Genomic DNA, 22,708 nt, shown 5'->3' with positions numbered 1-22,708 from the left:
TTATCTGTAGTAGTGATTTGTAGCTTGAATTTGCATGTTTATTTGTTCCTTGTTTAGGATTTTTTCTTTGAAAAAGAAACTTGGAGATATTTATGCTGAATGGTATGGATAATGACAATATAATTTTTTGGAAGTTTCATTTTAAGCTTTTATACAGAAGTGGTGAGAGATTTATGAGCACCATCTTTTTTTGTCACATCAAGTTGCAATCCCATTCTTCCTCTGCTCCTTATTGAAAGCAAGAACAGAATGGGTTTGCAATCCATATTATCATTATGCTCTAAGCCTTGTTTGGGTCCAGGTCCAGCTGTATCTAATTAAATAGAAAATTCCATGCATGCTATCACTTTCATTTCAGGCAATAATGGAGTCCTGTTTGCATCTGATCTGGTGATTGAATTTTCCACTTAATGCAGAATATATTCTCATCAATTCTTTTTATGCCAGTGGATTTAAATGCAGTGATAAAGTTTGAAAATAGCTGCAGTAGAAATGGACCAAAATGGAACATTAAGCAGAAAATGTTTTGTGGATATAAGTCAGTTTGATACAGAAAGCCAGAAACAGATCCATCAAGAAGGTAACAGAGATAATAATTCTGAAAGCCCGGAGGGCTTAAAAGTGTCTCATGAAGCAGAGACTAAACAAGAAGTTGAGCAGCTAAATCAGACATGTGAAAGCGGTGGAAGCTCTGGCAAGAGAAGGCGAAGCAGATGGGATCCTATACCTGACAAAGGAGGATCTAGAAAGGAAGGCGAGGAAGGTGGCAAAAAGAAAAGGTCGAGATGGGAAGAAGAAGATACCAAAATTGCAATGCTAGGGCAAATAAAACTGCCTGACTTTATGAAGGAGATTCAGCTAGGCATTCTTGATCCTGAAGTGCTTACACTGAATGCTAGGCTGCTTGACATCAATAGGAGGCTTCAGTTTCAGACTGGAAATGTTATTGGTAAAGCTGATGAGGTGAGATCTCCATCACCAGAGCCTGTATATAATAACTTGGGAATAAGAATTAATACAAGGGAGGTTAGAGAACGAGAAAAACTGACTAAAGAAAAACAAATTATCATTTCAAAGCTGATTAAAAAGGACCCTGCATTCAAGCCTCCTGCAGACTTTAAAATTTGTAAGAAACATAAGAAACTTTATATACCTTTGAAAGAATATCCTGGGTATAACTTTGTGGGGCTTATTATTGGACCCCGTGGTTATACACTGAAACGAATGGAAAAAGAATCTGGTGCAAAAATATATATGAGAGGGAGAGGTCTTGTCAAAGATGGCCGATCAAAGCCACTGCCATCAGATGATGAAGACATGCATGTCTTGATAGAGGCTGATAATGATGATTCTTTAGAGAAGGCATCTAGGATGATTGAGAAGTTGCTTGTTCCAGTAGATGAACACAATAATGAACACAAGCGTTCACAGTTAAGAGAGTTGGCAGTATTGAATGGCACAATAAGACAGGATTATCAAACAAAGACATATGGGGATAAAGGTGACAAACTAGTTTCATGTTCAACCAAGAATTTATCCCAAGCTTCAAACACGGGTAACAAATACCACAATCCATCAATTGACATCGGAAAAGATAGGGCAGGAGTAGGATCTGAGATGAAGAGTCCTGGTCCAATTGTGGGTGCTACCCCATCAAGCTCTCTTGGTTATGATAGTGCATACTTGTCAAATGTGGGAGTAGGATCAAATTTTGAAGGCCGCTCTTTTCTACATGCAGATATGGGATCTACTGTTGAATATAATATTGGTAAAGAAACAGATAAATCAAAATTATACGTGGAATATTTGCCTCTTAATATGGATGAGAAACAATTAATTCAGTTGTTCTCTTCTTTTGGTGAAATAGATGAAGCCATAATCATTAGGGACCATGTGAATGGTTTGAACAAGGGTTGTGGTTTTGTTAAATTTTCTGATGCACACTGTGCTGCTTTCGCTGTTTCATGTATGAATGGCTATGCATTGGACGGGAATACTTTGTCAGTAAGAGTAGTTGGACAATTGCCTCTTCCTAGGCCAGTATCAGGGCATGCAGGAGTTTATCCTCTTCAGGAAAATCATTCCCAAAACCTACCTGTTTGTTCTCGTGATCAAGTAAAACCACTATGGAGCTATACATCTGGAGAGGTAGCATCATCTTCATACAGTCCTTACTCTAATGGCAGCACATCTGATTTGCAATCTCATGTTGGCAATTTTGGACAAATTGGTACATTTTACAGGCTTCCAGCCACTTCGTATGCTTCGTATGGTCTCTATCAGATGCCATTGACATCCGGGTTATCTTCTGATGGCCTGCAGAGTCTGCCTAGATCACAACAAGTGCTGACTGATGTGACTCGAACTTCCTCGCCCAGACTAAATGCCCACTCATATGATGCTATTGGTCGGTTCCCTGCAAGAACAACCAGCATATCTTCTCAATATCAACAATATTATCGTCATTCACCAGTTTTGCTAAGCAGTGCATTTTCTGAGTCACCATCTACTTTTGCACAGGGCATGCCATCTCCTCAGTGGTGTTCTTCCCTTGTTTCATCAGGATATGAGAAGAAAAAAGTAGAATCAGAATATGATAGATTTATGTCTGAGATGAGGCAGTGATTTCAAAATGTTTCATACATATCATTTTTGGCATAGGTTTGGATGCGTAGCACTAATAATGACTCCCAGACTTGCAGTGTACAAGGTGGAGATTTTATTCACTGAATATTTGCAAATTTGATTGGCAAGTAATGGATAAAAATGACATGTTTTGATTCAACCGGGAGATGCATTAGTTTATCTTGATTTCTGCACTAAAAGAATCTGGTGAGGACTGTTAATGTGTGTGAAATTCCTTCTTTGGTAAGATATATAATCATGTGGAATACAATTTTTAGTTTACTTATCATATCCCAGCAAATGCTGAGAGATCCCACAAAATGATTGTATTGACTGAATTGGCCTATGTTACTCCATTTTCAGTTGGCATACAATATTTGCATTGATATTAGTGAATTGATGTTGAGCAATTTCTTGTCTTGTTTGACATTATGTCACCTGTTGCTGTTATTTCTTCATTATATCTGATCTTGCTATTTGTTATTATCTTTACATGGATTTAATTAATAATTGTGTTATTATCTTACCTCTTTAGAATCTAGATGAGTGGTCAGTCCTAATAAGAGCAAAGTGGCTGAAGTGGGAATGTCACCACCTTTTTCAGGTTCTATGGTTTTTTGAATTTTTCGAAAAGTCCAAGCTTTGAGGAGCTAGATCTTTGCACCACTTAAATAAATATACACATATATACGTGCATACACATTAAGTACACAAAAAAAATTAAATTATGTATAAGGTTTTATTTAAATTAATGCCTAGGTGTTTTAGAGGGAGTAAAAGCTAGAAATGTGCTACTAATGCAAGAACTATATATATATATATATATATATATATATATATATATATATATATATCATGGCAAACAATAATAAATTTTAAAGTAAATCCTGTTAGTTATGGGTAGCTAAAACTATATAGATTAAAATTCTGAGCTTGCATTGTCAAAGGGTATAAGAACACAGTTTAGCTTCATTTCATTTATTAAAGGGAAGTGAAAGTTGATTATTTTAAAATACCGTCAAATAAGTTGTTGGCCAGACTATGATATTAGCTCTTTCTGCTTCCCAATTTAGTTTGGAAAGTCAATTACAACAATGTTGTACATCTCTAATGATGTGAGCAATATTACTCGCGAATTTGTTGGCTTATATCTTAGTATTTATTAAAAGAAATATATTTAGCTTTTCTTGTGACAAAAAATTGGGCATTATATGCATTCATGGATGTATTGAATGATAACATTCTTGATGGCAGCTACAGGTTGAGACTTGCTTGTATCTTTATCTGCCAATTTTTTAATTCCTGGCACCTGCATTCTATATAAATGCTCGATTGTGTCCTGTACTTGCATTGAATTACATATTTGATATTTCTCTTCTTACCCTTTTCTTTTTGAAGGAATGATTAGATGTTTCTGTTTATGTAAGTTCCCATTTTATCCTCACACAAAATTTTCTCGATATTGTTGTATTATAGTATGATGTTTGTCACTTGGTTTATAGTTTAGATCTTGTAGGGGTTATAACCTCACCATTTATTTGATACAATGAATAAGATCACATGGTAATACAACATGCGTTCTTTCTTCTTAAAAATTTGGTAGAACAATGTTGTGCAATTTAAGAGTCAAAGCTGCCAACTGTCGACATGCTTGAGTGGGATTTTGTCACCGAGCTTTTGCACAATCGTAGGTGTCATTTATGATGTTTTATCCCTTCAATTTTTTGGCAGTCCTAGTATAACAAAATGGCTGGCAATAAGCCTGACTCAAGAAAGCAGATGCAGACAATTTTTTTGGATCTTCTGCTGTCTTCAATAAGCTCAGCTCCATTTCCCACTGCACCCATCTTTGGGTGGCCTTCTTGATTGGCAAAGAAGGGTTTATGCATAAATGTTAAATCTGTATACCTAGATGGGCAAGTACAGGCTAAACAAGGGAGGAGCGTCTACCAAGCTTATTGAGAATAGGTATATTGTTAGATTCTTGACTTGAAACTGTCCTTGTAGAAATAAATGTTTAATGCCAAAGCCAGTTGACATTTTTCTTTCATCTCCCAAAAAGTCAGAAATAAACAAAAATAATTTTTTGAATTTTTTGATATTAGTGTCAAATACACATGTTTTGTGTAGAGACAAAAGGTGTCTACTCTGCTCCTTTTTGATCTACATGTCTCAATGTCATCTTAATTTTTTTTTGTTCAGTTATTTCGTCAATGTTACTTTCTGTTGGTTTATCCCACATTCTTTGTATTTCATAAGTTACTTTGTGTGAGGGTATATTGATGTCATATTTGTGTAAAGTAATATTTGGCAGGAGTATTGCTCTGAAAAATGCTACCTACAAGAGGCCTTTGATTTTTGTTATCTACATATTTATATTTCTAATTTTCTTTTTTGAAATTGTGTTTTTACTTCTTGCTACTGTTTTGATTGATGATAGTTTGCAGTTAAAGATGTTAGCAAATGATATCTAAGCTCTTTTTTAGGGTCATGGTATGTCGCAGCTGTATCAAATTACTGGCCTATTGCAATTGTACACTGTATGCTCTGACTTCACCTTTGAAGGATTTTGGTGATTAGAAACTGGTGAAACTATGGTATACTGATCATTTCTTTCTCTAATAAATTATCTGGATTATTAATCCTGTTTAGGAAGTTTTAATATATTGTCGAATATTGCAATTTTGAGCTCAATTATGTTTTGCATAAGGGTCCAGTGGAGTGAGGTGCTCTTAGACTTTAATATCTAGGCTGTAGATGGCTGCCAATGTAGATATACTTGAGCTTCCATGTTTTTTTCAGTATATTGAAAAGTGCTTGAGGGTTAGGAGAAGCCTCCATATAGTAAGTTTTCAACTTTTTGCAATATGGAGTGCATTGGCTAGAAATTAGTGCCGAGAATTTACTCTGGCTGTGGTGACTTGGAAGTGTAATTCTCTGTAATCCTGAAACTCTGGGTTGGTATATTATTTATTAATGAGACGAGTGAGACTACATCCCAAACCCATCCAAACCTATTTGCTTCCCTTCTAATCCTAGCTGATAATAGATTTGATCTTGTTGGTCAGAGGAAAAAATTTAAAAATAACAATTTACACGAAAAGGAGCTTTGTCATGATTTTTATTAGATAAGAAAGAAAACAACAGTCTTATTTTTTTTATTTTTATGATCGTCTGATTAATGAAGTCATAAGAATCAAAATTGTTAAGAAATGACAAAGTGAAAAGACTTACATCAGTAGTTGCCCTGATGAATTCATCTTTATCAGGAATTGCTTCACCATTCTGGTCCACCTGAGCGATGAGAACATCAACAAAATCTTTCATCTCTCCCCCATATTTTGGATCTTTCTCCTTGTGCTTCTCCAATATTGTCTGCATATACAAGTCTAATTGTGCCTGTATATTCTTCATAGCCCTCTCATGCCCTTGCAAATCAAGCCACTTCAACCATGGAATATAATCACCAATATTCACACATCCATGATACGCAACTGACTCTTCAATCGCCTTGGAAATAATCTCCTCCGACACTCTTTGACTCCTCTCCAAAATACTTCTCATTTATGATCATAGACATGAGTCTTAAAATTCAATGTGGAGAAATACTTTTTCATGTTAACACTATTTTGCAGCTGTGCCTCCTGGAACAAAGAATCCGCTATTTTGCAGATGTATATGTACCAAACACATCCAAACCTATTTGTTTCCCTTCTAATCCTAGCTGATATTAGTTTTGATCTTGTTGGTTATAATCCAAGCAATGGTTCATTAAGCTGCACAAATTGGATCTGATACAAGTAGTTGAGAACTGTTCAAAAATACACTACTGCATAATGGATTATAGCATTTTGGAAGTAAAATTGGTACTAGCTGTGTGGTGGGGTTTTGACCTTTTTCAAGATTCATTAATTTGAAACTTCTGCAGTTAATTTTTTAAGATTAAAATGAGTCTCTTTTGCTTGAAAAATCACTATTTCTTTTTATAGAAGAGTGGATGATTAATTGAAAATTTTATAATTTTTTTAAATTAATATTTTAGTATAACTATGCCAAGATAAGTCTATAATAACATAATGGGTTGAAGAACCTGTGCTGATAAAAACACCGTGTGATTTAAATTTACGTCTGAATGAAATGCAAATGCTGTAATGGCTAGCATCAAGTTTGGGTGGAATCAGGAGGTCACCGGCATTACCATGGATGTCACAAATCAGGTAGTTTATTTGCAATAAAATATTCACCATCACCGCCTCCATCCTCAAAAGCCTGTAATAGGATTGATGTCGTGCAAATGTTCAGTATGCAATCAAAGATGCCAATCATATCTACAGCTGAAAGAATGTGGTTTGGGAATGAGATCCACTTACAAGGCTTAGCCTTAAATGCTGTTCACGCTTGCGTGGAGAGTGAAGGAGGTTGAAGAAAGCCTCAAACCTCCTTACAAAGAAAATGGACAAATGTTGGGGCCGTTTGAGAGGCTTGCTTCAATCAAACCTCCTCTACAAATGACCAAGAAGATACGGATATGATAACCAGTGAGTGATAGATAACTGAATTGAAATGGAAATAATAAAAATGCTATAGTGTAATGACAAAGAAAGAGAGAGCAACAATATGCTCAAAGACACAGAGATGAAAGAAGAGAGTAAGAAGACTCCCTAAAATGCAACAGAGAGTGTGGATATGAGAGATGGAGCCAAATATGTGAGCTTGAGAGTGCAATAATGGAGAAACATGAAATAACTAATAAGGATGGAGGCATGGAGTGCAAAATGGGGTTGTAGATAGCTGTGTATGAGTGCTTGAGGATTCAAAAATGAGAGTGAGATTGAGATTCTAGAGAGCAAGATGACATCCAAAAGGGGTTTTAAAAAAACCCCGGATGGATTCCGCACAGAGAAGCCATCATTTTGGACATTACAAATGCAGGATGATACATTTGTAATGCTCAAACAGCTCGCTGCACGTTTGCAAATTCACAGATGCGAGCATGCCAGGCTGATCCGTGACACCAATGTCTGTTTCTTCCATAGCTTGTTTACATGGAATTTCTGCTAAAATGTGGGTTAGCAAGTGACATAAATGGGTAAGGGTGGCGAAATTGTGTCTTGGGGAAGCAAGGTGTGCAAATGGCCTTTACACAGGGCTGTAAATTTTAGGCCAGATCCCACTTTAGCGAGCATATTGATTAGATTGTGAGGCCAAAGTAGGAATACATGTACACCCATCTTACCTGTGGGAATTTCGCTTGTGAGGTTGTTCCCAGCTAGGAGTCCCTGTTGTTGAGCTTAACTGATGCGTCAATATGGTTGCCAAATTGTGTTATGTTTTAACCATATGATAGGGCGACTTTGTGGATGTTGATGAGCAGCCTGGCTTGCATAAAAGGTGTGTGCAAAGGCAAGACAGTGGTTTGGCCCCCACTAAGGTGAGTTTTATTAGCCGATAGGGCATTATAAATAATCAGGCAAATAAATCCAATGCGGAACGACTTTTATTCATTAATGGGCACAAACATCAAGTGTAAAAAATGGTTGCACACCCTCGTCCATCACCTTGGTATCTCCTGCAGTAGTTCAACAAGCAAATTGTGTACTAGGCACTTCCATGTCATCTTTGCACCATTTGTAAACGAACACATTGACTATATCTGCCATTTATGAGAGGTTGACTGTACATTCACTCACTTTAGTGTAGATTTTCTGGAATCTGGATCAGCTCAAGGCATTAGAAAGTTGAAACTGTTGTATGGCCAAAGCCACCTTGCTTTTAGATGGACATGGAGCTGGATGATGACTTTACTTGATGTCAATATGAAGGAAGCAATTGCAACTGCAACTGCAACAAGAAGAAGAAGCTTATGATGAACCACCATGTGCAGTGCATGCAGCAATAATTTATTTAAATGTAAGATGCATGATAGGAAATTTAAACATATGCTTTGTGCCTGTGGAGGCAGCAACATCATACTGGGAAATTCCAAGGATGATTATTTAGGTGAACCTTGAAATATCTGACCTGAGAATAGGTCATATTTTTTAATATGGCTGCATGAATTAGTTAGTATACTTTGTGTGGTTTTATGTGGTTCATATGAAGGATGTAGGTTTATGTTGGACTACACGTGTATGCTGGTAAAATAATTTATAAGTTTTCCATGTTTTCCACTCTTCGTGATGTAGAAACAGGCCGAGTGGAAATGAAAAATGTATTTGAAGAGTACAAGAGGAAAGACGAATACAACGCATTCTATTTTATTTTAACAGTAAGATATATTTTAACAGTAATTAAGCCGATAGGATTATTCCTAGGAAGGTTGTGGCCGGAATGTTGCGACATGCCGGAAATGTCGGACGCCTGAAAATGCATTCATCACCGGTCAGTGGTTGGCTTCTGCGTCACAAATATGTAACTGTCATCACATCTATGTTATTGGTACACATGTTTTATATCCATAGCATATACATGTACAACTTGATGAATGTCTGTTATTCTCTGTCTTCCTCTTTTTTGACATTCAAAATCATCTCTCTTATTAAAGTCGACAGTCTAAGGTGAGGAGAATACAATTGACATAAATACAAGGGCAAGATCTATCCTAGGAGAATTGATGTTTAAATAGGATGGCGAGTTGAGAGTATTCAGCGAAAATTGAGACTTATAAAATGTTGAAGTTAAACATGGGAAATCGTATGCAGAGACAGAGAAACCTTTGACAGGTCTGCATTAAAAGTGCAAACATATATGGTTTTGCAACTATAGTCTGTTAAAAACCATAATAATAAAAAACTATGGCCGGTCAATGAGTTGTGAGCATACATGTTTGCAGTTTAGTGTCTTTGTCAATGTAATTAGAAAGCAGAGAGACCCCGTATCAGGTAATAGTTTTTTATTATTATATTTTTGAGAGGCCACAGCTACAAATCATTTATGTTTACTGTTTTGAAGTGTCTTTTGTTAATGTTATTAATATGGAATAAGATTATTATTCTAATCTGCAATCTGTTGCTCAAGTTGGAAGTCGAGACTCTTAGGCAATAGTTTTTTATTATTGTGATTTTTGAGAGACCATAGTTGTAAATCATATATGTTTTGCAGTTTTGAAGTGTCTTTGTTATTCATATATGTTTGCAGTTTTGAAGTGTCTTTTTAAATGTAATTAATTTGAAATAAGATTATCTTTCCAATCTACAATCTATTGTTGAATTTGGAAGATGAGAGTTGAGTTTTGTAGTTTGAGTGAAACATTTGGTACAACATTTCCATTTTTATTCCTTCCATTCTGAGTGTTTACTTTTTGTTTAAAGTTCAATATGATCTGGATGAGCCTCCTCTTTCGAAAATAAGTCTATATATGCCTCCTCTTTTTTTGGTATAATTGTATATGGATTAATTTGAATTTTGGAGTAAGCGTTAAAGGTAAAAGTGGATCGAATGCAAGTCTATATACTAATTTCACTCAAGATGTATCTATAAATGTCAGTCCCTACCTCTTGATTGCACCAAATATCCATTGTTTTTTTTTGTAGTAAGTCTTTGGGATTTGTGCATAGTGATATCTCGTAACATGGTGATTGGATGTTGTCTCCGACTGCCCAAAGTCCATATTTGTATATTCCTATGTCTCTCTCTAGTTCACAAAATCTCCATTACCTACCCTTATATATTTCTTAAACACATACACTCCTTTCCTTTTCCCTATCTCCCTTTTATTTTATCCCTCTCTTTATGTTTCATCTCTTTCTATCGATATTCTATTTCCTCTATTTCTCTTTGAATTGCTATATCTATTTATTTGTCTAAAGATACTATTCATCTATACCCCTTGCCCCTCCCACCTCTCCCTCTCCTCCCCTTATCTCTCCCTATATTTCTATACCCCTCTTATCATTTTTTATAAGAAATTGACAACCTAGATTTTTAAAACATTAATTCAAAATTGTCTTTCACTCACTCCCTCTCCCCCTTTCTATGGCTCTCCTCTATTTATATAGAAAAACATGGAAAATAATAGGTGATCCCATATTGACCTAGAATTAACAACCTAATAAATAAAGGAATGAATATTTTTCTTTTTAATTTGAAGGAATTTACAAGTGTGTAGAAAAATTATTCATTTAAATACATTAAGATATAATTGTACATGAGAGATAAGTTTATGTTTATCAGTATTAAACTATGCAATTAATTTTATTTTTATTATTTTTATTTATGTTATATCTAAATTTTAATTGATTTATATGATTTATATAAAGTTTGTTTGGCTTGTGTGTAATTTTAAAATTTGGATAATTTTTTTAGGCACTTAAACTCAAAATATGAGATGATCCCACTCCTCTCCACCCACTTCAAAATTTTATATATACATTCAGTCTAAACATTTTAAAATAAAAAATGAATCAATCTTAAAATGTTAGAAATACCATTATACTCTATCTTAAAATGCCAACTTGAATGAGATAAGTTACTATGGTTGTCAAAACTTATAAAAAGATGTGTACAACTACACCATAACTATCATGATAATGGATTCATATATAGTTCTTAACAAAATTGTAGAATAATGTTCACAAAGAAATTTCACATGATAATAAATCAATAAGAATAATAATAAAAGAGAGATAAATGTCATAGATTTGTATATGTAAATTAGTAGCTCCAAGTTATGCAATATTTGTATGATAGGATTCAAAAATAAAAACAACCCACAAAACAATAGTCATTCACAAAATATAACATAAAACTCAACACTAACTATTATAGAGACATTTTAGAGTAAAAAAATCAGGTTGCTTTTAAAAGAATTGTAATAATGCACAGTTTAGAGGCATTTAAATATCATGGAGTTTACAATCATGTGTTATTGTGTATACCTATCTCAATCACCTATCTATAAATAAATAAATATGACTACTACTTATGTGACTTATATATATATATATATAGTTTCATATTTAAAAGAAATATGAAAGAAAATTGAAAATTAGCATTTTAAAAATTTTCTATTTTATTTATATTTTTTTTGAAATTAAACCATTCAAAATTTTAAATTATTCTTAATTGTACTAAAATAAATAGAAAATCTATCTTAATCTTTGTAAAATATTTTTTTAAGAATTAAGGATTATGATTTCTTAAATTTGAAAATATTTAGAAATATGGAAATGTGCTTACCATTGTATAGTAATTTTACAAGATCAAAATTACCACCCATGCCAAGAATTAAAATAACTCCTCTCCAAAATGCAAGACATGTATTTATGATTTCATTTTTGAATGTTGTTGGGAAAACATTTAACATTCTCATGGCTCTCATATATTAACACAACACTCTTAAATTTTTTTTTGGCTCATGAATGAATAATGCTATCTTCACATAGTAGTAATTCATAGGCACGCCTTTTTGTTATGTATGATGAAAAATTAGAGAAATATGTCCTACTCTGTCGAAGAAGCATGTCCTACTCCATCGAGGACAATGGATAATACTTACCATGAACATTTTGATAGAAGGAGGCCTTGTTAATAGAGCTCTTGGTGAGATCACTGATATCATTTATGGACTAGGTAGTAAGCCACTAGATGTGCCCATGTATCTTGTTGCATGTTTTGAGAATTATAATGGACCACCATGGAATCATGGGGACCCTACATGTATGCTTATAGTGCCAGTCACTCTAGGTAGTCACAGATAGGTGGCAATTACCATGTCATTGGTTATTACTATACAAAAATCTCAAGGGCTTGCACTATAAAAAGCAACAATAGATATGGGTTTAATTGAGAGGAAAGTCCTTACTTTTACAACACTTTCTAGAGTGAAATAAATAGAGAGGCTTCACATTTGAGCTACTTTCACCTTCGACAGATACTCCAAAATGAAGAGTAATTCATACACAATTATATGGAAAAAAGAGGAAGCTTGCCTAAATCATGTTACCCTTCAAACAAAGTGTCACTATTCTAACTACATATAGAAATGAATATGTAGATGTTTAAGAAAATGTTTCCTTATCATAAAATAATAACTATTCAGACACAGTATACAAGACTGTCGACAAAGGCAAGAAAGTTGAAAGTCGTAATTTGAACTCTAGAAATGTGAAATATCCTATCCGATATTTTTTGTTTTACCGAGAGTCGCATATAAACACTGTGATAGACTGACAGTCTATTTGCTTGTACCTGACCACATTCCACCAAACATTCGAAGATCAGTTTCTCAAATTCTGGGTCTCTTTAAATGAATGTGATACTGGCTGACTTATCTACAAAAAGGCTCATAAATCAGAGCAAATACTTCCCAATTTAAATGATACCCAGAGGCCGAAAAAAGAGTGTTTTACAAATATCCTCAAGCAGAAGTAAGTAGACTGAGAAGACCCATCCAGAGGCCAAAATGTTGTACAAATGCAGTCGAGCATAACTAAGTAAACAGAGGAAACCCAGTGAAGCTCAAATGCCTTGTACAAATATCCGAAGCAGAAGTAAGTAAATTGAATGATGTCCCCAAGCTCAAAACTCCGCATTCTACAAATATCCGTAGAGAGAGAAAATCTGAGCTATCCCCTGTTTCCATCCATCAACACACTGGGTTTCAAGGTTCTACAGAAATTGCATTCTAATCTTCTGGAAAATGGAAGAGCATCTACATTTGCACAGTACTAATATCATATCTAAGATTTACAATAAATTATGCAAATGTTTATTGCATTTCCTTAACTTCCTTAGACTACCTACAGAAAACACTCTCTCACTTCAATACATGTTTTATTACTTATGTAAGTCATCAAGATGACTTTATTATCAATTTTATAAACTTAATATACAGCCTCCTTTAAGATTTTCTTAAACCTGAAACTATTCCTAGACCAGGGAGAGAATTTCATCAAGTTGTGCCATAGCTTTTGGAAGGATGTCAAGCTTCCTACAATCAATCATATAGCAAGCTGCTGTTTAAATTTTTTTCCATCAGATCACTTTCTGTCATCCATCCTTTCAAACTGAACTCTCAAATTGTTAAAATGCCACTTCACCAAACTCCTGAATCACAAATCTCTTAAATTATTGAACCATTTATGTTGAGGCTATATTATGAAGTTCTTAGTGAACCTCAAAATGATATAATTATTAAGATCTATAAACTCCATATTTTCTAAAATAAATTATTATATATATATGTGCGCTAAATGAAGATGACGAAAAACCTTGTAAGCCTTCGGAGGCTTCCTTTGACATTACTGTTACAAAAACTAATATCTCAAACTGTTTGATTGACGAAATCTTGGATAGATAAGCACGAGGTTGATCAAATCAATCCACACTGAGAAGAAGAATGGTTTTGCGTGCAGGGATGAATACCTTGGAGGAACATACTAGTTACTAAAATAAGATATGTCATCCCAACTCATAGGCTAGCAACGAATCTAGAGTAAAGAAAGGGTATAGCTAGGTTAGGTCGAATAGGTGGCCAATTTTTCAAGTTTGATGACCCTTTTCCAAAATAGTATTTGCACACTTGCTTATCTATCCTCGCCACGATTCTGTGGATAATTGACGAGCAACTAATAATACTAACAATTGCATCTATGAGCTTTGATACTCGTTGGTGGAAGAGCTTCAAGCTTAAATATTATTGAGCATATATAAGATTTTTATAAAGCATTGTATTTATTTAAAACTATTTTGAAATAATTAACAGAGAATTAATTTCTAACTCAACAAATCTTTTATTAGTATATAGATCTTTAAGATGATTTTATTATATGTTAATATGCATTCATAGAATGTGGAGAGTGTATAATAAACACTATTAAAAAAAACAGTTAAGACTCATTGATTATGAACAATGCCTCTTCACATTCACCAAATGTTCTACGTGTTCTATGAACTTTGATACTTGTTGGTGGAAGAACTTCAAGCTTAAATATTATTAAGCATATATAAGATTTACAATGAATTGCTTATAAAGATTTTGTATTCACTCATTGCTATGAAACTATTTTGAAATACTAAAAGAGAGAATTAATTTCCAAGGTGTTCAATCATATGTATTATGAAGGTAATTTTGTAAATATATATTTCATTTACTTAAATGTGAAGTTGATATTATTTAATTTCAATTTAGTTAAAACAATACAAGTTCAAGAAAAGTTTTAAATTGAAAATTTCATTTTTAAATGTTTAGAAATATTTTTAAATCTCAAATACTTTTGATAAAATATACAATTGTAGTTCAATGTAATGATTCATTAAAAATATTATTTTCTTTTTCCTTGTAATAATAATCAATAATTAAAAAAAAAAAATTGTTTATATTCTTCACATTTTATATCTTATATATATTTTTTTTATGGAGGTTCAGCATTTTTTTGACTAGTCTCTTTGGTTAAGAACCAAGGATTGAGGGGTATTCATTCTGCCAAATTCGCCCGTGGCATGATCTCGGCCTCATCCCTTTTAGAGGTCGGGGGCCTTGCACTCAACAAGACTTGATCCTTGGTGGGCTCTTTGTGAGCCTTTCAACTTTATTAGTGGACCAAGGGCCCTTTAACTTATATAATATATTGAAAACACATAACAAGTAATTTTATTTATAGTAAAAAATGTGCCACTCACAAAAAATAGATTACGACACTCTTTTTTCTCCTAAACAAGAGAAGGGGTAGAGGAAGTGGAAGAAGAATAAAAAAGAGATCAAGAAGGAAAAAAGATACGAAAGAAAAAGAAAAAGAAGGGAAGGAGAAGGAGGAGGGAAAAAAAAAGAAAAAAGAAAAAAAGAAGAAGAGAAAATTGAAAACTAAAATGTGGATAAAAAGAAGTTGATCCTACATGTTCTACTACATGAAGATATTTGGTAACCATTTAATATGCATGTGATATGGTGGCTTGCATTAATTCTTGTCGAGAACACTACAGAACTACACTACTCTCAGCATGTGCTAATATATGAGGATAGTAAAAGGCATGTACATCCTTCATAACATAACATATAAATTAAATCCAATGAAAGAAAAATCATCTTCAAAAATAGGAATCACTTCATTTTCTTTTCTCATAAAATTATCATTATTAAATGAAGTGTATGCCCAATGTAACTTTTTATACATTACTTCTATATTTTAATATCAATTTGACTATTGCACCCCCTTTAGGTGTAAATGCTAGTTTAATTATATAGAGATCATATATAAAAAAGTGAGGAAAACACATGCATATAAACACAACCTATCTTTGAGACAATTCATGCTACTTAGGAAGGGGCATGGCTTGCATCTTACACAAGAAACATTGGGGGATCCAACAAGATTGGCATTACATCCCATAAGATAGGACAAATGCCCACTCTCAAGGGATCTATTATCACCTCCATTTGTATACGAATCTGAATAAGAGCACATGAGAACATAAAATAATTTTTTGGGGTCAACATGAAAGGGGTTCCTAAATGCTCCCAATACTTTGCATCACTTTTGAATTCAAAATTAAGAATATAACATATAGACAAAAGAGATGATAAAAAAAGGTTATAACAAAAAGAATCTTGTAAAGATAATTGTCAGAGAAGCAGGTGCAACAAGCGTAAGTGTAATAATACTTGGAAAAACTTGTCTATGCAACATGATAATTAGTTCCAAAAAGGGCAAAATATCTAGGAGAGGGAGTGATAAGTAGTGGCTCTTACAAGGGACAAATGAAAACTTGGACCCAATAGTCACTCCTAGTGTAGGGTGAAGGGTGACAAAAGGAGTAGGTAGATGAGCATCAATGGGAGTAGGAGCAACAGGAGTAGGTAGATGCACATCAATGGGAGTAGGAGAAACACTAGAAAGTGATGTGTGTAGTTTCAGCCTACGCTGCAACCTATCAAGCCAAGGCCCTTCCTCTCCTATGTTTCTTATGCTCACATACAAGATGATTTTGACATAGGTGTTTACAAGACCCTAGGTTAGAATAATAATGCTTCTAATTTTTGAAATATCACATTTAAATTTAATAGCTCCTTCAAGAAAAAATATTAATGCTTTTGTATTTAAGAAATAATATTATGCAAATAGAATCTTTAAGTAGTTTTTAAATGTTTAAAAACATTTAGTGCATTTAATTATTTCTTGTAGTGCATTCAATCAAATAACACTTTGGCAAAAAAAAATAGTGCTCTTTTAATTTTAAAATAACACATTTAGCTAAAATAATGCTTTTGAAAAATATAATAACATGTTCAATTATTCAATTAGTGCTTTGATACGTGAGTTGCCAATTAATGCCTTTATCAATTTTTGAGTTTTAATTTTGATTGTGCATTGATTATGACATCTAGGTATTTCAATGCCTGATTGGATTGGTTTGACTCATATTAAATTCCAAGTATGTTGTAATTGTAGACTTGTGAGTGTGATGTACTTTGAAGCCAAATAATTGATGTCAGTAAAATTCTTAAGCAATGTTGTCTAGATCAATCAAATAGGTCAAAACTATTATTTATACATTTTGTGTGGAATTCTGACGACAATTTTTGATGGAGAAGGCATTTTTGTGATAAATTTTTATGACTCACATTTGATGATTACACAAGGTATAGGATATTTTCTAGTTGTCAACTCAACAACTGTACTCCTATTACATGTTATTTCATGGTCTACCATCTTCAGACTTTATGATATATCTTGAGGGTATTTTTTAAAGTCTTATGAACCCAATTCAATGTTATGAAACATTAGTAATTAACATATATCTTTTGATTTATAAACCATATAGTTTTTAAGGTTGTCAAGCAAGTTTTGACAAATTTTGCAAGATTGTGCAATATATGATCAAATGACCTTGTACTCATTTGTACCTCTACTAATATGTCAAATATAGTGTAAAAACATGATTTCTACCATCCTTTCCACCATTGGCATCATCTAGCACTTTTGACTATGGTTGACCAACATAGGCCCCAAATTGCCTTAAGGCTTATAAGAATATCTCAAATGGTCTTCCAAGTGCAATATAATGCATGGGATAACTCTAACTAACTATGAAAAGAAAATATATGGCCTTATTATCATGATATTGTAATCTAATACATGGCCTTTTTACATCAAAAACAATTTTAAGTTGATCAATTTATGTTCTTTGACCTCTTGGTACAATTAGGTAATTAGGTGCTCTCCACCAATAGATCATAAGAAAGAGCTTATACGATACCTTGGAATTATTTTTAGCCAAAAATGGTATGATATTGTTTTTTTCTATTTTGAAGCCTCTTTATCTAAAGGGGGTCAATTTCCTTTCTCTTCAATTAAATCAGGGGTCCAGAGATGCTCTACATCATTTGGGTATACCACATAATTGAGTGTTATAGCAAATCAATGTTAAGTTACCTCTATACCACTAGTTCCAATGAAGCAAGAAAAGACATTGATACCATTTGGATAAAGAGGCTTCAACATGGAAAGCTGGTATCCTACCTTTTGTACTTGAAAAGGAATTTCCATGATTTGATACCTTGTGCCAAACACAAATACCTTCTTTACACTTTCCTCTTAAATTAAAATGATAGAAAAATGCATGATACCTTTGAGGAAACAATTTGGGGATAATTGAATCTCAATCCATATGCATGGATAGCTGGTAGAGCTGAGAAAACATAACTTTCTACCTTGATGCATAAGAAAATGCCTACTAAGCACAACGTTTATTGGTAGGGGTCAAAGCCAAATTTCCTTGACTTACTATCTCAAAGGTACTATGCATTTTTCTTCAACCATTAGAGTTTGTAAATCCAAAATACAATCTAAATCCTCATGAAAATCTTCGACCATTAAGAACCTAGTTGGCAAATACCATGCCAAACCACTCCCCCATAAAACACTAATTACCTATTACATAAACTCATGATGGAAAATGGTCTTACAAGTCCACTATGCAACCCTCTAATTAATGTCTCCTTACAACAATATTTCCAAGATCCCAAAAAAAATGAAATATATATATATATATGTTCTCACACTCACATGGGCATGATCATCATATTTCTCCACTCCATGAATGTTTTTATTTTTATTTTTTGAAAAAAAAGGGGTAAAAATTTATTCAATCAAAACCAAGTTACAGAGCATAAGCCAAAGGCCCAAGAAAACATTACATACTCTTGTCTTCCACTAGCAATTGCTCAAGAATCTCAGAATACTCCAAAGGTAACTCATCCCTACCTCTAATATCCCATGTACCCACATTCTCTGAAGCCTATTTTGCCAAACAATCTGCCACTTTGTTGCATTCATGAGGGATATGGCGAAAGGAGACAAAGTCCAAGGAGCTACAAAGACTAAGAATTTGTCTGACCAAAGAAGCAAGTTGCCAGCTAACATCCTCCAAGCTTTGGTTGTTCAACATATCCACAACGATCTGAGAGTCAGACTCACAGATGATATTCTTCCACCCTAAAGAACATCCCCGCTCCACAACCATCTTGATAGCAAGGGCTTCCATCAGGTTATTAGAATGTTGACCCTTGTAAGAAGAGAAGAGAAAAACAACATCACCATCGTTACCTCTACCTATAGCCCCAATACCAGCATGACTCGGGTTCCCCTGAGAAGAGCCATCAGTATTAATCTTCAAGATACCAACTGGAGGGAGCGTCCATCTCCCCACTCAGTAGACCCACTACTTAACAGGGGGAGATCTTTTTTGAAGAGTGCATCTCCAACTATTATCCCCCAAATTCAGATTCCTCACAATAACTTGATCACCAGGATCTATAGCTACAGACATATCACACCTAGCAAAAGGAGTCTTTTGAAGCCTATTAAGAATGACCTTCCATAGTTGAAAGCTTCCAAGTTTGGAATCACAAAAAATTCTACGATTCCATTCCAGCCAAAGGTTCCAAACAATGAAAATTGGCCCAACTATCAGGCCACTTGCAAGAAAGGAGTCTTCGTTTGCGGTCTGCCCAAACTATCCTAGAAATCAATCAGAAAAGTAGCATGGGTACATCCCTGACACCAAGCTTCCCACCATCTATGCCATATCTCTCTTGAAAAGGGGCAGAGAAAGAACAAGTGGGAGGCACACTCCTCATTACGTGAATAGAGAAATCAAATAGAGGGGCCCTAAAAACCTCATTTGTGAAGGTTCTCCCAAGTGAGGCATTTCTTCTAAGCCAACAACCATAAGAAAAAATTACATTTGGGCCAAGAGAAGTGGCTCCATACCTTCTTCCACCACTACACTTCATCTGGAGCATGTAAGTTGCTGTCAAGAGTAGCATATCCTTGAGCCACAGTATATTTACCTTTAGGGCTAGGACTCCAAGCCAAAATATCCCTCTCATTGAGGGAAATACAAAACCTATTCTACAAAGCTTTAGAAAGGAGGGCACGGTCATCATTAGAGCCTCCAGCAGGCCACTCATGAGTATCCTTCCAAAAAGTTACCTCCACTTGACCCAATTGCTTGATAGTCTTAAAATGTTCCACCTTATACCAACTAGCATTAGTGAAAGTATGACAAAGAGGCTAGAGCTGGGGATAGCTAGAGAGAATGGGAGGATGGCCGTCCCAAGAGTCGTGCCAAAACAGAGCCTCAAAACCTCTGTTGCAAATCCAGAAGAGACCTGCCTTAACTAGAAATGCTCCCTTCTTAAGAGTGTCCCAAATATAAGAGCTCCTGCCTGTCAAAGGAAGGCGTGGCACATCAAAGTGATCAACTCTTGGAAGGTACTTATGGAAATGAATCTTGGCCCAATCTTGATCCTGATTGTTGTACCAGCGTTAGTACAACTTGGTAGCCAAAGTCGTGACAACTAGAGCCATCGATCTAAGACCAAGGCCACCAACATGCTTCAGCCTACACATAGACTCCCAGCTAACCAAGCTCCAATTCGAGGACAAAAGGTTACCAGACCAAAGGAATTGCTGAGATAAAGCATCAAAATCCCTCAAAAAATTTGAGGGAGGGACCTAAACACAACACCTATAAATGGGAAGAGACTGCACCATAGTCTTTAACAAAATCACTCTCCCAGAAGAAGATAACCACCTATAAGTCCAGTGAGTAACCTTATTCTAAAACTTATCCAAAATCCCTTGCCAGTAACCCCTCTGCTGAGCACCCAAGGACAAAGGGACTTCAAGATGCATCAAAGGAAGGGACCCAATTTGGAATCTAAGAATTCTAGCAAGCCTGCTCTGTATAAGCTGAAGGGTATTAAAGAAATAAATGGATGATTTATCATCATTAATATTCTGACCTGAAGCTTTCAAATAGATATCCAAAGCTTTCCTGATATTTAATACCTCACTGATTCTAGCCATGCCCATCAACCCAGTGTCATCCATGAATTGAAGATGGGAGTAGGTAGGACTATCATTATTCTAGCTCCAACCTTGGATAAGACCCTACTGCACCTAAGATCTTAGAAATCTACCAAGACCCTCCACCATGATAATGAACAAGTAGGGAGATAGAGGGTCCCCTTGTCAAAGTCCTTGAGAAGCACCAAACAGGTTTGAAGGTTCCCCATTGATGAGAACAGAGAAGGAGGAAGAAGTCACACAGCTGAGAACCCAATCCACCCACTCCTTGTCAAACCCAAAAGTCAAAAGAATCTTCTATAAGAATTCCCAACTCACCCTGTCGTAGGCTTTAGACATGTCTAGTTTAATGAATATAGCTTTCTCTTTAGAAGTTGCCATAGAGTGGTGCCTCCATAGCTATCACAACTCCATCCAAAATTTTCCTACCTTCAACAAAGCCCCCCTGTCCAGTAGATATCAATGAACCAAGGATAAGCTTGAGTTTGTCAGCAATCAATTTGGTGATGATCTTGTAGACAACGTTGCATAATGCTATATGCCTGAATTGATCCAACTGATTAGCCCCTTCTTTCTTAGGAATGAGAGCCAAGAATGTAGAGTTCAAAGGCTTCAGCATCTGCTTGTTCCTATGTGATTCTTGGACTACATCTAGGAGATCAAACTTAACTATCTCCCAGAATTCTTAAAAAAACTCAATTGGAAATCCATCTGGGCTAGGGGCCTTACCTTTTTTCATATTAAACACAACCTTCTCCAATTCAAGTAACAAGATAGGGTGCAAGAGGGCCTCATTCATCTCAATAGAGACAAGGTGGGGAACACAATCTAGGATGGAATGGTCCTCATCCCTAGCAGAAAAGTCCTCTTTGGTGAACAGACTGGAAAAGTAATTAACAGCTTCCCTTGAGATTTCTTCACAAGAAAATATCTGAGTGCCATCAAATGCAATAAGAGAGGAGAGAGAGTTCCCTTGTCTCTGGGCCTTGACTGAGTTAAGAAAGAAAGTAGTGTTCCTATCCCCCTCCTACAGCAAATCGATGTGAGATTTTTGCTTCTAGAAAATCTCCTCTTGAAGCTCCCATTCTTCCAATCCCATAAGAGCCAAGGATTCAAATTTATTCAAATTGGAGGTCAACCCCTGGTCCCAAATCTGACGAGTGATATCATTTAGTTTGGTCTGGGTAGCAACCTTCTGAGCCTGTAAATTCCCAAAGTGTTGTTTATTCCATCTATTAAGCCTATACTTCACATGTTAGAGCCTTTTGCTGAAAGTGTACATAGTCGTTCCGTGGGTAGGCTTCCCCTCATACCGCCAATCCAACACATAATCTGAAAGGGATGAGTCCCTTAACCACATAAACTAAAATTTGAAGGAGGGATTCTTGCTTGCACTATATGAGGTGATAGAGAGTTTAATAGGCTGGTGGTCAAATCCCCTCCAGTCAAGAATTTCAAAGCTGGTGGCCCACCTGTTGTTCATCCAATAGCAGGAAACTAAAAATCTATCAAGCCTTTCTAAGATAGCCTCGCCACCGCATCTCCTATTATTCCATGTAAAGACTTCATTACTTGGCTTCACATCAATGAGATTCAAAAAACCAATCATATCCCTGAGCAGATTTGAAGATATATCCAACCTAGCCAAGCCACCACGTTTTTCCTCCAAACTAATAACAACATTAAAATCACCAGCCACAATCCATGGAAGAAACGGGTCTAGGGATCGGATGAATCTAATATGGGCCCATAAATGGGATTTACCTATAAAG

At 35.0% G+C, this 22,708-nt stretch overlaps 1 pseudogene across 1 annotated transcript; it reads left to right on the top strand.

Moving 5' to 3' along the window:
* Nucleotides 1–440: 440 nt before the first annotated feature.
* On the top strand, nucleotides 441–3,035 carry LOC149538902 (splicing factor-like protein 1; annotated as a pseudogene). Its single transcript, XR_016356134.1, has one exon. The product of XR_016356134.1 is annotated as a splicing factor-like protein 1 (transcript).
* The last annotated feature ends 19,673 nt before the right edge of the window (nucleotides 3,036–22,708 follow it).

This window comes from Cupressus sempervirens, chromosome 9 (genome assembly GCF_028749045.1).
Source record: "Cupressus sempervirens isolate cs-2001-9-10 chromosome 9, ASM2874904v1, whole genome shotgun sequence".
Lineage (NCBI taxonomy): Eukaryota > Viridiplantae > Streptophyta > Pinopsida > Cupressales > Cupressaceae > Cupressus > Cupressus sempervirens.
Note: the sequence above shows the minus strand (reverse complement) of the source record. Positions and strands in the feature narration are given on the sequence as shown.